This window comes from Schistocerca gregaria, chromosome 7 (assembly GCF_023897955.1).
Source record: "Schistocerca gregaria isolate iqSchGreg1 chromosome 7, iqSchGreg1.2, whole genome shotgun sequence".
In the NCBI taxonomy this organism is placed as follows: Eukaryota; Metazoa; Arthropoda; class Insecta; order Orthoptera; family Acrididae; genus Schistocerca; species Schistocerca gregaria.
In genome coordinates, this window is record NC_064926.1 from 356,894,852 (window position 1) to 356,910,472 (window position 15,621).

Below are 15,621 nucleotides of genomic sequence, written 5' to 3' on the forward strand. Positions count from 1 at the left end.
AGAAGGAGGTATTGGCGGAATTGAAGCTGTGAGGACGGGCCATGAGTCGTGCTTGGGTAGCGCTTGAGAGTGAAAGGCAAAGTTCCCGAGTTCTTGTCTCGGTCCGGCACACCGTTTTAATCAGCCCGGAAGGTTCATATCTGAGCACACATCGCTGCAGAGTGAAAATCACATTCTGGAAACATCCCCCAGGCTGTGGCTAAGCCATGACTCCTCAATATCCTTTCTTACAGGAGTTCTAGTTCTGCAAGTTTCGCAGAAGAGCTTCTGTGAAGTTTGGAAGGTAGGAGACGAGGTACTGGCAGAATTGAAACTGTGAGGTCGGGGCGTGAGTCGTACTATGGTAGCTCAGTTGGTAGAGCGTTTGCCGGCGAAAGGCAAAGTTCCCGAGTTCGGGGCTCGGTCCGGCACACAGTTTTAATCTTCCAGGAAGTTTCATATCAGCGAACACTCCACTGCCGAGTGAAAATCTCATTCTGGAAACAGGTTACTTCGTTGTTTTCCATCTGTCTCGGTTTCATTTCACTGCGCTTTATTGAAGCAGGGAGAGACTTACGGGGACTACTTACGTAACTACAGGCTGGCCATTACCACCATGTTAAATAAATAAGAACTGGAAATGGTATACGGCTAAAAGTCTGAGTTTGGAAAGTAGGAGAATGATACTGGCTGAACTGCTACGATGGCGTGAGTCGGTAAAAGAGCAGTCTGTGGAAAGGAACGTTCGAATCCCAGACCTGACGTGGTAGATCAGTTGTAAGTTACTCTGCTTGTGTTCTGGAAATCGCTTGAAAGAAATAAGAAGATTGCTCCGCAGGTTGTACTCCGTTTCTGACAGCCACATTCTTGATGGGACGTTGAACACTAATCTTCTTTCTTTTTCTCGAATGAGTTCCCGACACATGGCCCATTGTGAGGAAGGTTCCAAGATTTCATACTTTCTTTGGCCGACAGACCAAGTGGGAAGTAGTACGCCATCGATAGGCCACCTAACACAAGGAGGTCGCTGGCTATCAAGATAAGAAGGAGCGGATATCGAATGAGAACCAATGCTTGCCACTTGTGCACTCACGATTCGCGACGACAATTACTTCCTCACTGGACTCCTGCACCGTTAGCGAACCTCATCGTCTGAATCCAACGAGTAACGATTTCCTTGAAAACAGCGCGTAAGGAGACACATTGCTGTTATTTAGTAGCTGATAGGGTCCATTTCTATAAAGTTAAAATCTAAATTCCATCCCAGCAGCTACCCTCATCTCCTATCCTTCTACCTACACCCTACACTCTTTCAAGGTATCTAAAATTTCTCTCCCCCAAAATATTTTTAGTCATTGCAGAACTTCCATCCTTTCTGTGAAAGTGTTACTTCTCTGCAACGTCTCTTGAATACCTTTTTTTTTATATATATACCTTATACTTTTTGTGTCGAAATCAAGAGTGCAGATGGTGTCCGCTGGAAGTACCTACAATGTTAATTATTGTTCGACACACAGTTCAGAAGACATGACATCATAAATATTGAACTGCGTGAAGGCGAAACAACAGGTCGTAATTCTCTAGTGAAATAGGGCAAATGCATCTACAGATACGTGTCAAATATGTTAAATATACGTGACATGTGTGTACGAGTCGACGAAAAGCTACTGCTAAACCCTTGACTTTCGTACGGGTAGATGGAAGAGAAGGGGATGGACAGAGAGAGGGAAGGGGGTAGCATATGTATGTTGGGCAGGAGGAGATAACAAAGAGTGGAGGTTGGACGAGAACGGTGAGAGAGGGGGGAGAACGAACGAGAAAGGGAAGGAGAACATGAACGGAGAGAGGGGAAAGGAGGTCTTGGTCTAATAGATCTGGCTAGTAAAAATCAAGAAAAATAGTAAATGTGATAAACATGTCCAAAAAGTTTGATATCGAATATGTGCTTCACGGTGTAACACTTCTCATATACAGTAGTGGACTAATGATGGGCGTTAACAGAACAATGGTTTGATCATTGGCAGACGCTACGACTCCACAAAATGCACCTGGTGTTAGCCGTAACCCACCGACTCCTAAGCATGCACACAGGTAGGGCTCCTGCCATCACCTCCACCTCCACGTGTGATCCGCTGCACGTGGATTATTCAGCTCCCTTCCTCGCTTACAGTTAAACGGATACGCGCTCGCCACGCTAAAAGGTTTATTTGCGGCGCCACGAGCGAGCCGCTCACTTTAAAGAGCGTCCTGTGCCGACCGGCGCCGACCCGCGATTGGCATTCGAAATTTATTCTCTCGCCGACGCGCCGCCAGCGCAGCGGTGGACTAATGGAATTCGCTACACGGTGGCCCCGCCGCGTCCACCGAGGGTAGACCGCCTAAAGGGGTGCGTGAAGCTTCGCTCTCCACCTCATTCTAGCTGTACAAGCGCGCTGAAAGGCCCGGAATGTTTATTCGATTAGTTTTTTGTGATTTCATTCCACACTGATGTAGAGAGAGCACAATGTGAATATTTATTAAAAGAAAGACTAGTACGTTTTAACGTCTCGTCGACGAAGATTTAGAGAATAGTCTCGGATTGGGAAATGTAGCGAAGGAAATACGCCGTGATCTTTGCAAAGGCACTGTCCCTGGCTTCGCCTTATGTATTTTTGGAAATCACAGAAAACCTAAATCGTGCATCATGCGTTGTAACATATATGCAGTAAGGTTTCACAGCGATCAAGGAAATATTTATTTTAAATCCAGTCATGGATCATAAAAGTATTACTAAATTAGTAATCAATTTCGGTCAGCTGTGTCCATCTTGAGACCCGACTGAATCCAGTACATTGCATAACTCGTAGCATTGTGTACAGTTATGGTATAGTCGAATTAATCATCCAGGCAAGTTCGTCATAAAATCTATTTTTGTTCTCAGGGTACGCAGCAAAACTTTTAGATTTTAAGATGAATTTTGTGTAGCCGCTTAATCTGACTGTACAACTCCATGTATATACGAAATGACACGAATTATGAAATGTACTGGATTCACTCAGGTCTGATAATAGCCATAGCTAACCGAAATTAATTACCTGCTTAATAAAATTTTTTTGATGTGTGACTGGATTTATAACAAAAATAAATTGTAATTGTGGGACTGCGTTTTTGGTACTGCTGTTGTGATTATTAAATGGGTTTTATAAAGGATCGATTTGAAAATGTACTGTGTTGCTTCAGTCGCAAATCCACGCACAGTGATATCAAGTGTAACATTTCGTTTGTTGTAGTTGTATCCTGTTCAAATTAACCAATATTTAACGCCATTTTACCTACACAAGGGATGATACATGTAACATTCGTCAGGATACTGGGAGACATGGTAAGGGCAATGATTAATGGCTTCAATGTTCGTACTATTAACAGTCTTGTCTCAAATCCAGATTTTAATCCTCCCATGCCACGACGGATCCATGAGAAAACGCTTACCACCACTAAGATGTGCTAGACTGAACAAACACGGTGCATTTCAGTAAATATTGTCCGCTCTCACTTTTCCATAGCTCAGCTAGAGGCAACTTGCTTATGTTTCGTTTTTTAAAGATGGCCCGTAGACGTGGTCCCGATTGTTGCCTTCTCCACAGGCCGCTAATTCTAATGTGCGAACAGTAAGCAGTGCATAATGAACTGGCACGTGGAAAAGAATACAGTGCTATTGAAAATGAAATTACGGAGTACTGGGACACCAATTGATGTTATGCCTATTAATAGAACCAGGAACTAATAAAAGGATTCCGAAATACAATCTACTATTATTATTCATAGCAGTGTTTCTGGATGCTAATTATTTCTACAGCAGTGCATAAATCGGGAAAAAATTCCCACACACATGGTCTTAGGCTAACACAAAGTCAAACAAGAAAATCTGCCAAGGCAGATAAAGTGAAATATTCCGTCTTAGCGCGAGATCCATTTAACACACAAACTCACGTATTTCCTCCTCTGAATACGAACAGAGGAAAATGTGAGCTATCCGACAAGATTGACACTTCCCTACTCTGGGCGCGCCAGTGATTTATACGTAGTTTTTACCACTGACTATAAGAATCAACTGAATTTCGTATTTATTTTTAACGAGTGAATCAAAAGTTATTGAGATTACTATTCACCAGGTGTTAGTGCAAGGTAAAGTCACAATTACGCTTGGAGATAAACTTCAGTTTGACACGGCCAGCTACGAATTCCTCTCCACAGCTAACCTTTTCATCTCAATGTAGCAATTGTAGCTGACGTCCACAATTACTTTAATAATTTGCTGGATGTATTTCAATTTCTGTATTCTTCTACAAAATGCTTCAAAGGGCTCTGAGCAGTATGGGACCTAAAATCTGGGGTCATCAGTCCCCTAGAACTTAGAACTACTTAAACCTAACTAACCTGAGGACATCACACACATCCATACCCGAGGCAGGATTCGAACCTGCGACCGTAGCGGCCGCGCGGTTCCAGACTGAAGCACCTAAAACCACTCGGTGACAGCGACCGGCTGTATTCGTCCACAGTCTCTACCCTCTACAGATCCCTGTAGTACCATGGAAGTTGCTCTGTGGTGTCTTAAATGCCCTATCATGCAATTCTTTCTTCTCGTAACTGTTTTCCATAGACATTCCTTTTCTCGCCGATTCTGGGGAGAGTTTCCTCATTTCTTACGTACTTTTCAACATTCTCCTGTAGCACCACATGTCAAACTCTCTTCTCCGGTGATCCCATAGGCCGTGTTTCATTAACATACAAAGCAGTGCTCGAAACAGACATTCCCGAAATTTATTCCTCACATTAAAACCGATGTTTGATACTAGTAAACTTCTGTTTTCCAGGAATGCCCTTTTCTGTCCTCCTTGTTCTGTCCGTAATGGGTTATTTTTCTGCCTACGTATCGGAATTCCTTGTCTTCGTCTACATCGTGACCACCAATTCTGATGTTAAGGGGAGTTGGAACGCCCTATCCCAACAATGTTAAATTTAGTGACTTGGCTTCCCTGTATTTCAGGAGCCACTGCAACCATTGACATAAAACTTTTACAGGACATTAAACTGTATGTTCTGAGTCTACTGAACTACAATAATTGCATTTCAGCCACTGCTTTAGGAAATACAATGTTTTAATTACACGGTTAAAATTTTGTGTACTCTTTTGAGCGTTATTCTAATTAATTTTAATTATACATGACATTATGTTCTTCTTTTAGTTCAGTACACTCAGAATATGTATGTTATTACTCCCTGAATATTTGAATACTCTACTCGAAGTGGTTTCAGAGATTTAGGGAAAAATACAACAGAAAATGTAAATTTTCAGGAATGGCTTCTAAACTTTCAGAAGATTGTAACTCACTGAATATATGCTTATTTATTTTTATATTTAGTCACTCTGAAGCACCCTGCACCATACTGTATATCATCCTCTTGATATTTTTTCAATTTTTTCTTCTTTTCTTCTCTTCTTCTTTCAGGACTCCTTAGTGACCAACTGTGCTGCGTACTCTGCTTTATCAATGCGAACCTTGTCCATCCGTTCAAGTTCTCTGACGCAGTTTGCTCCAGGATTAATTCCCGTATACTGTAGCACTTTCACCCTACCAATGTTGCTATCATTAAAAGCAATAACGGCATCACTAACCCCCACGTTAGTGTCTTCATTCCAACAAAAACAATTTTTGTTAAGCGAGTCGATATAAGATTATTGAACGACTCAAGAGGATTTTGAGTCTGATCGTGCAGACACTTCTTCAGTAATTCAGGATTTTCCAGATCTCTGTAAATAGGTTTTATGATATCCATGACTGCTGCTGGGATGGAATGTTTATGGCTGTATGAATTGTTTGAGCACTGGGCATCGCGGTAATTACACCATGAATCAGGTCCACGAGGGCAAAGGTGGTGTGCTAGTTTTTCATCAGTCGACAGTCTGTGGAAGGAGGTGCCTGCTTCATTTTCAACAAATCCTCTGTATTATTTCTAATGGCCATTTCATAATACTGCTGCAGTTCATCAATCATTTTGTCACTCGGCCTGCCTCTTATGGTTTTACCATTACAAAGTTTCATGTCTCTCAGACTTTTTTTCCAACTTCTTCAACCACCTCTGGCCATAACCTTTATGGCACAGCAATCCACAGCCTTCTATATAAAAAGTTACTGATTTTATACGATCTTGAAATAATGCGCGTATAAATTTTAACATTTTCATTGGGTGTACAATATATTTAAAAATAAAATAAAACACTTCCCATGTGAGTTTATAAGCGATACATATATCATTTTATTCAGGAAATTACAAGTTTTATAATGAAATAAAAATCCGACTTTTTTTTAAAAATCAGTTGTGACTGCCCTTGAGTTTCGCGCTGCACTCGTTACTGCTACTTCTCAGTACTTTCGTCTTCTTCGATTTACTCTCAGGCAACATTATATACCCATTTAGACTGTACACTCCTCTGAGAAGGTTCTGTAATTCTTCTTCATCTTCATTGAAAACTACAACGTCATCAGCGAATCTTGTTATTTGTATCCTTTCACCCTGAATTTTAATCCAGCACTTGAAGCTTTCTTTAATTTCCGTCATTCCTTCTTCGATATACAGATTGAACAGTAAGTGCGAAAAACTAGATCCCTGCACTACGACCTTCATATTCCGCGCACTTAGTTTTTGGTCTTCCGATCTTATTGTTCTCTCTTAGTTTTGTACATATATTATATTACCTATCTATTCCTGTAGCTTACCCCTACTCTTCTCAGAATTTCGAACACCTTCCACCACTTTTCACTATCGAACTCTTTTTCTAGATCGATAAATATTATGAACGTATCTTCACTTCTCTACAGTCTTACGTTCGTCAGCAACCATGGCGTCAGAATTGCCTCTCTGATACCTTTACCTCTTGTAAAGCCAAATTATCGCTATCTAACGGATCCTCAATTTTCTTTTCCATTCATCTGTACAGTATTCTTGTCAGCAGCTTCGATATATGAGCTGTTTAGCTGATCGTGCGATAATTCTCGCAGTTTCCTGCTCTTTCTACCTTCCGAGATATGTGAATGATCTTTTTTTCGAAAGTCTGGTGGTATATCGCCACTCTCTAACAATCTACACTCGAACGTGAAAAGTCATTGTGTTGGCACTTTTCCAATGATTTTAGAAATCCCAATGGAATGTTATCTACCCCTTACGCTATATTTGATCTTAATTCGTATAAAATATTTTCAAATTCTGATTCTAATACTGTATCCTCTAACGCATCCCTGTCGATTCCTGCTTCTTCTTATATCAAGTCATCAGACAAATCCTCCCCCTTGTAGAGGTCTTCAGTGTCTCTTTCCATATACCCGCACTAACCTCTGCGCTTAACAGTGCATTTCCTATTGCACTCCTACTGTTGCCGCCCTTGCTTTTAATTTCTCTGACGGTTTATTTGATTTTCTATATGCTGAACCAGTCCTTCCCACAATGATACTTTATTCAAGTTCTTCACGTTTTGCCTGTGATCATTTCGTCTCATTTTCCACGCATTTCTTATTTATTTCATTCCTGATGACTTTTACCTCAGCATTCATGAGATTCCCTTTGTACTTCCTTCTTCCATCAATCATCTGAAATTATTCTGTTACCCTCGGTTTCCTGATAATTACCTCCCTTCTACCTATATTTTCGTTCCACATTCTGTGATTGCCCTTTCAACAGAACTGTCTACTGAGCTGTTCATTATCGCAGTATCTATAGCCTGAGAATATTTGAAGTGTGACTCCTCATTCTTCAGTATTAATGTATCCCACTTCTTTGCATATTATTTGTTGCTGGGTAGTCCCTTAAACTTCAGCCATTACTATATTGTAATCTTGGACTATATGGACCCCTGGGAACGCCTTAAAATCCAATATCCGACTTCGGAATCTCTACTTGACCATGATATAATCCAACTGAAATCTTCTCATACCTCCTGTCTTTTTCCAAGTTTACCTTCTCGTCTTGTGATTCTTGAACAGTGTATCCGCTGTTACTAGCAGTTATTCATTGCAGAAATCAGTTAGTGTTTCTCCTCTCTCAGTCATACCACCAAGTTCTTGTGCTCCCATAATCCTTTCTTCTACTCCTTTACCTACAACCGCATCCCAATCCCCCATCACTATTGGATTTCCATCACCCTTTACTTACTGAATTACGCAACCAATATCATCATTCACCCTCTCTATCTCATCATCTTCTGCTTGTGGCATCGGTATGTATAACTGAACTTTTATGCTGTCAGTGTTGGTTTGCTGTCGATTCTCACTGTCTACTCTACCTTCCTTTTCATAACGAATCCTACTCCCATTACACCATTTTCTGCTGCCGTTCATATTACCCTGTTTCGCCAATTAGAATTTCTTGTATCTTTCCATTTCAATTCACTGATACCGATTATACCTAGATCGAGCTTTTGCATTTCCATTTTCAGACTTTCTAGCTTCCCTACCACATTCGAACTTGTAGCATCGCACTCCCCCCCCCCCCACCCTCCCCCCTTATCTCGACTCGTGGAACGTTATCCTTTCGTTGGATATTCGGTATTTTTACTCAATTTCTATTGTCAGTACTCTACCAGAGATCTATTTGATGGAGATGTCCGGAATCTTTTGTCAATAAAGAGATCATAGTGACACTTTTTCAATTACAGTCCACATGTCCTTTGGGTAGAAGTTATGTGTCTCTAATGCAGTAGTTTCCATAGCCTTCGCTTCCTCATGCCGTCCGTTGCTGATACTTCCTCCTTTTAGGGGCAGTTTCCCACCCCAAGGGCAAGAGAGAGCCCTAAACATCTGTCCGCTCCTTCACCCCATGCAACAAGGTCGTTGGCTGAATGAGGGTTACTTCTCACCCCGACTATCTTCGAGCGCCATTGGTGATTACTTTTATACAAAATTTAAGCAAAGGCGGGGTTCTAACACGGGACAGAGGACGTTTTGATCCCTAGACAAAGACGCTACCCTTTTTATTTGTCGATAAAAGGGGACGTAAGAATTGTCAGGGGGCAGGGGTAGGGAGGTGGGGTGGGGTGGACGGGGGGAGGGGGGGGGGGGGTAGTGGGAGTGAAGTGTGTAGAATTCGGACGTAGGCCATTGGTGGAGACGTATGTTAATATTGAAACAGTAAATACGTCCGCCTCCATTGCTGAGAAGTCAACTTGGCAAAATCCAATGCGATGGACCCGGGTTTGATTTGCAGCTGTTTCAGAGATTTTCTCCACTTGAGGATTGGTTGTTGTGCTGTCTTCATTATTATTTCATCTTCATCGGCATGCAACTCACCGTAGTGACGTCAACTAAAATGACTTGCACCAGACGACCGGTCTACCTGACGGAAAGTTCTCTATACACGCACATAGTCATCAGCGGTGAAAACAAATGAAAAGAGTTATGATTCCTTGCGCCAAGCCTTGCTGGTGAATCTCTGTGCAGGTTCCAGCACGATACCCCTCTCACTCATCTCACCGTTCTCCCACCCTTCGACCATGTGTTGTGTGACATTGCTGAACGCTTCTTACTACCGTACAGCGACGTCAATATTCCTCCACTGAGTTTTGGAACGTATCAATATAAATGTAATGAAATTTAGGCAGAGACGTGGCATTAACGCCACACAGTCCATTCTAACACGACTCCAGTATATTACGTCTGTACTACCTCGACACGCGCGAATGGTAATTAACACGCTTTTATTAGGCCGTCTTCTTGTTCCTCTTCCTATTTGGTTCAGATTGTGCAGTCGAGTTTATACTAACATCTGAAGAAGCAAGAGACTTGAAATTTTAAAAATAACTCTAAAAATAGCTCGGAAGTGAATGACAAAGAAGTATTAACGCATTTTTTTCCTGATTTGTTCAGTAGTGGTCGGATTGGCGCTGCTAAAGTTTGGTACTGACATCTTAGCTGCGCTCCAGGACTGATTCTTTTGTGCAAGTGGTATCGAAATGTGTTCCAGGCGGTATGCAAGTGCAGTGACATGGGGTGGGGGGTAGAGAGTAAAGAGGGGGAGAGACCGAGAGAGGTGGAGGAAGGCGTGTGTGCAATCTACATACATAAATATATGTGGATGACGCACCAGGTAAAATCTATTTAAATAATTATTTAACTGAGAATATAACCTCTTCAAACTATTTAAAATGTATTGAGAAATTTCACTCACACAAGACTGAAGAGTAAAAAATATTTATTTAAACAAAAATAAGTTTTGTAACACTGTGTTTCTAAATCAGACTAGCACTTATGAAATCATTTCCCTTAGCCTGATAGGGATACCTAAACCTATATGGAAAGTCATGAAAATTTAAGCTTGTGGACTTTTAATATCTACGACCATATTGAAAGATTTATAAAGAAAAAATTGAGACTTAAGCAATAGTCAATGATTTCGTGGTAAAGTACTCATTAGTCTATTATGTATTGTATGCGTCTCATGTTCTTAGTTGTAAACCCTCCAGTTATTGCTACAGATGTTAAACATTTGTGAGTACAGATCTTCAGGATTATCTGTACGTCAGTGGCCCTAAATTTTTAACTAAACCTTTCCATAAGAAAATACTTATCAGCACGAACTCTCAGCCCCAAAAGTTTCGTTCTCAATTCACAATTCAGAAACCTAACCGTCCAATACGCCCGTTTTCTAATAGTATGAGTAGTGCGTACCATGATTTAGCCAAATTTTTAGTGAAACTCTGGAAAAAATATTATTTTTCGAGAACAATTATTCTATCCCCACTAATCACGACTTAGTCCATAAAATAAAAGATTTAGAATGCAGCCCAGATACCAAGTTGTTTTCACTAGACATCAAAATATTTTATATAAACGCTCCCCTACAAGAAACGCTTACAATTGTGGAAAAAATTTACCTCATTTGAAAAAAGAACTTTCAGACGAATATATCACTGACTTTATGAATCTAATTACAGTTGTAGTCAAATACCACTGTTTTGAATTTAATGAACAACTGCATCAGTAACTCGACGATCTCCCTATGGGAAATTCGTTAGTTTACATCCTTGCTGACATTTTTATTAACTCTCTAGAAGAAACGTTTTACAGCTCTAGGCATTCTCTCCTATTTCAGATATGTCGATGATGTTCTAGTCATCTAATAATGACCTGTTGATGGCATTGACCGTATTTTCGACCTCTTCGATGAAGTTCACGAGAAAATATCCTTCACCAGCGAACTCGAAAACGAAGCCTTTCAATTGAATTTTCTTGATTTGACGCTTACAGTAGAAGAAAATAAAATCTCATTTAATGTTATTCGTAAAGAAACATACACCGATTAGATCGTACCTGCGTCATCTATGCATCCACAATCTTATAAGAACTCTTTCTTTCACTCTACTTTTCACTAAGATACTTCTATTCCACTCTCGAAAGCAAATTTCGAGGAATAAATTAATATAATCAAAACGATAGCAGCTAATAACGAGTACGGATCTGCCGTAGTGGATAACACCCTTAAAAAACTGTGAAAGAGTTACTACTGTCGGCACCTCTATCACTGAGTCCAGCCTAAAGGAGACTTTTTCTCTATTCCTTTCCTGGGGCCCATCTCCTATCAGATCCAATGCCTTCTTCGTAATAAATACAACTGTAATGTCGCCTTTTCAACCAATAATAGTCTGAAAAAAATATCATTCATAATTTAAAATTGACCCGTTCCTCTTTGAAAATCTCTGGTGTCTATAGGATTCTTTGCGACGCCTGCTCTTCTTACTACATAGGACAAACGGGACGTGCCTTTACAGTCAGACACAAAGAACATCTTTTAAGAAAAAATGGTATTAACATCCAAAATTCGTCTTTTGCTGACCATCATTCTGATTACAGGTCACGCGCCTAAAGCTGTTCACGATATCAACATTTTGCACACTGAGAAGGAAGGGCGTAGATTAGATGCTCTTGAAGAAATAGAAATGTTTAAACATCTTACTCGAAATGATGGCACTATTCTTAATGAGCAGCTACAATTACGTAATAAAACTTAAACTGTTTAAATCCGATGCTTGATAATTGATTTCGTGATCCCTATTGCAGTTAACGAAATATTTCTGCTATCCAAGTCGATTCATAACTTTTTGCTCATTAAACGGTTTATATTAACTACATTTCATATTATACCGTTTGTCTATTCGCTGAGCTATCCAGCTCCCTTTGTAATTCCGTAATGGCGTTTTTCAGCCTTTAAACTGTACTTTTAAGGTCTTATGTAGACGAAGTGTTACTGTGTCTGTTTCTGTCAGATAAAACATTGCCTCTTACTTCATGTATGACACATTTTGCCTGTCTATATTTGGAATGTTCAGCAGCCTGTTTGTAACAGCGGCTACTAGATGGCACTTTTGGTATAACGTTCGCCTGCCACCAATTGCTAACGCAGGCGCCTCAGTCTGATGCTACTGCAGCTCGACATGTGGTGCAGCCCTCAGTGGCTCGGCTCTATGTTATTTATTGTAATATTTTGTGACTAAAGCGTTTTCGCTTCATATTTATTTTATACGTGAAATGCCAGTTTTATTTCTGATGAAGGCGCTCTTAAAAGTGGCTGAAACGTAGGTCAAAAAGACTCCATTTACGCTACCGAGGACTACAATTCTTTTAACTTTACCTTGTAACGGTCGCAGAGAACGCAGCCATGCTCAAAGTTTTACCTGTATGGGTTAGGAATCTATATGCGGATGCGGGAAATTATTTTACCATCTTAAGTCCTGTTCAACTCTATCTTATATTAAGTACATATGATTTTTAACAAGTAGTTTTCTGTTTATCTTGAATTGTAATATAGTCACTGGCCTTCCATGTTCGATAGCCAGTATCACGATGCAGCGGAAAGGAATTTTTGTTTTCCCTTAATATGGTGGGCTAATATTTCGCTAATCCTCTTTAATAGGTTGTAATAGGAACTGACTACTGGTTATAAGACAGAGTAATTTCCCCATAGCCACTGATGTCTTCCGCACGCGTCAGCGCGAGCAAGCGCTAAACGCTTGAACATGAAATAAATGCTCTTGATTCGCATTGCCAGGAAGGCATAAAGTGCTAAAAAGTGTCGTCCGGCGATTTGGAACTTCAGCAATCATGAGGTCAGCGAACAGCCCAAGTGCGTGTAGGTTGTATCATAGCATGGCATCGTGGGACGTTATCCTCTGCCTCGATTACGCTTCTTACAGAAAGGCGCCAACAATGCGAAAAAATGCCTCACCACAAGTTTATGTGAAGTGGGTTAATGATATCACATTGTCACCAGATATCAAAACAATTTTGCCGAAGGTTACATGGCGGAAAGGGCGTCACATCCCCTTTTACCATATTTCATCCTTTTTTTTTAAGTCTCCGTCATCGAGAATATAACCGCAATGACCAGTGTTGAAATTACGCGGGTTTCTTACGAGTGGCCGAGAAAAACATTTCAGACACCAATGCTGAGTATTGACATCAAGAGGCCTCAGGGATTCATGGAATCACCCCTTTCTTTCGGGCGTTGATTCCCACGCAGTTCACAGTGCCATGTGCAACCGGATAACTTTCGTGACAACTTTGACACTGCTGACACCACTCAGACGATTAACCCCTTCGGGAAGGACATCGCGAGCTTGCAACTACAATGAACATGATCGCATCCCTCTGAAGCCTAGGGCGATCGCAAGTTGTGCACAGGTACACAGGGTGGAATCAATAGAAACTATTCAAAATTATTCGATGAAATTTTAAGCTATCCGAGGCAGTAATGTGTGTTTATGCTTTTTCAGCTGTACTATCTCTGAAATGAGAAGGCTGACACTGAATAGTAAATTGTGGTTGTGGCGGGCCGTAGCAAACCACTTAGATTACTGGTGACCACAGAGAAATATGAAGGGTGGACTGAAGTAAAGATAATCGTTTGGAAGAATAGATGTGGAATCAAGTGAGATACTGAAGTCTCAGGAACAATGGGATGTGTCTGAAATTCTCAGAAGTCGTAGACACTGCAATAGTGAATACCACAGAATATATTCGTTTTGAGGAGATATGGATATCACTAAGAAAGGCGATCACAGAAGCTGGACAGACAACCATAGGTACAAGGAAGGCAACTCTGTAGGAACGACAGGTAACAGACGAAGTACTGTAATTGATCGACGAAAGAAGGAAGTACAAAAATGTTCAAAGAAAGACAGGAACACGGCAGCACGAGACACTTAGGAATGAAACAAGTAGGAAGTGCAGGGAAGCCAGGGTGAAACGGCTACCGGGGAACGATTCGTCCACCATATGTTCTTTTTATCCAAGATTCTTTTACTTTGTGATCCCCAAATTTGATTGTGTGTTTATCACCAATCTCGTTTCTGCCACCCTTCATTAATTCATATTTCTTCGTTTAGTTCAAAATATATATTCTGTATTCATTATGTCATTCCACAAAACGTTGATCACCCAGAAGTAGCGCCAACATCCTTCATTAAAATTACCAGAATTATGAAAATTCTAAAAAGACTGAAGTTAATGTTGTCTCCAAGGAATTTCTAACAGAATTTTGAAAAGTTGTTCCAACTTCTGAATGTATAAATACTGGGCGCAAGCCTCTCTTTCACCCGTGAGGTAACGCTAAACTTGTAACTAAGCCAACACTAAAATGATATATCTTGTAGCTATCTAATTGGCAACTGATTTCAACGTATTGCCACTAAACCTTCCATACGTCACTTTTAATATTCAAGGAAGACTTCTTTTCGGAGACTGGTTATACAGTATACTGCTACTCACATTACCAGCTTCTTTATTATATTGCTAGGTTATATTCTTTTTCTACACTGTCTCACACAGTGTGTAATGCAGCATAAACAGCCTGAATATTGCGTAAGAGGATAACTTTTTTGATCTTTAGAAGTTTGTTAATACGTATAGGCAAAACTGTGTTAGAAATATTAAATCAGGGACATAAATAAACCAGACTATCTACATAAATGACCCTAGATATTCATTCACCGGCTGTACTCAGCCCAGTCTTGTACAGCTCCTAAGGCATGTCCTTCATCTTATCAGTTTGCGAAAGAGAGTGATTTCCTGCACGGCGGCTTTAGCATGTTGGCGTCCACATGGAACTGCAGTATTCTGAATTGAGTCGCTCTGTGTTCGCTGTATCTTCAGCGGCACGTAGGCGACATTCTCTTGTTGGGGGCTTATGGGCGCTCAACATCGAGGTCATCAGCGACATTCTCTTGTTAAACAGTGACCCGCTACACAATGTTCAGATATTATCCATCTCCTTTCATTGGAGGTCTTCTTTTTCGATGGAAAAGCCTGAAATATGACTCGGTAGGGGTGCACCAGCTCTCTGGGCTCACAAATACGACATACCTGTCCTCCGGCCTCGCACTCCAACCCTGCGCCAGATTTTCATGTTGGGTTTGTACGCTCAGAAAACAAATCGAAGTTTCAGCTTTCTTGCTTAAACTGAGAATAGAGACATTGAACACCTTTAGACATTATTTTCGTCCCAGACAGAAAGTGGTTTGTCTTTTACAATCGCGACGAGTGCAAACTCCAAGATTTCCCAGGCTCTCAACAACATACGAAAAATATTTAAAAATTCCTAATGCGCTGCCGGTCA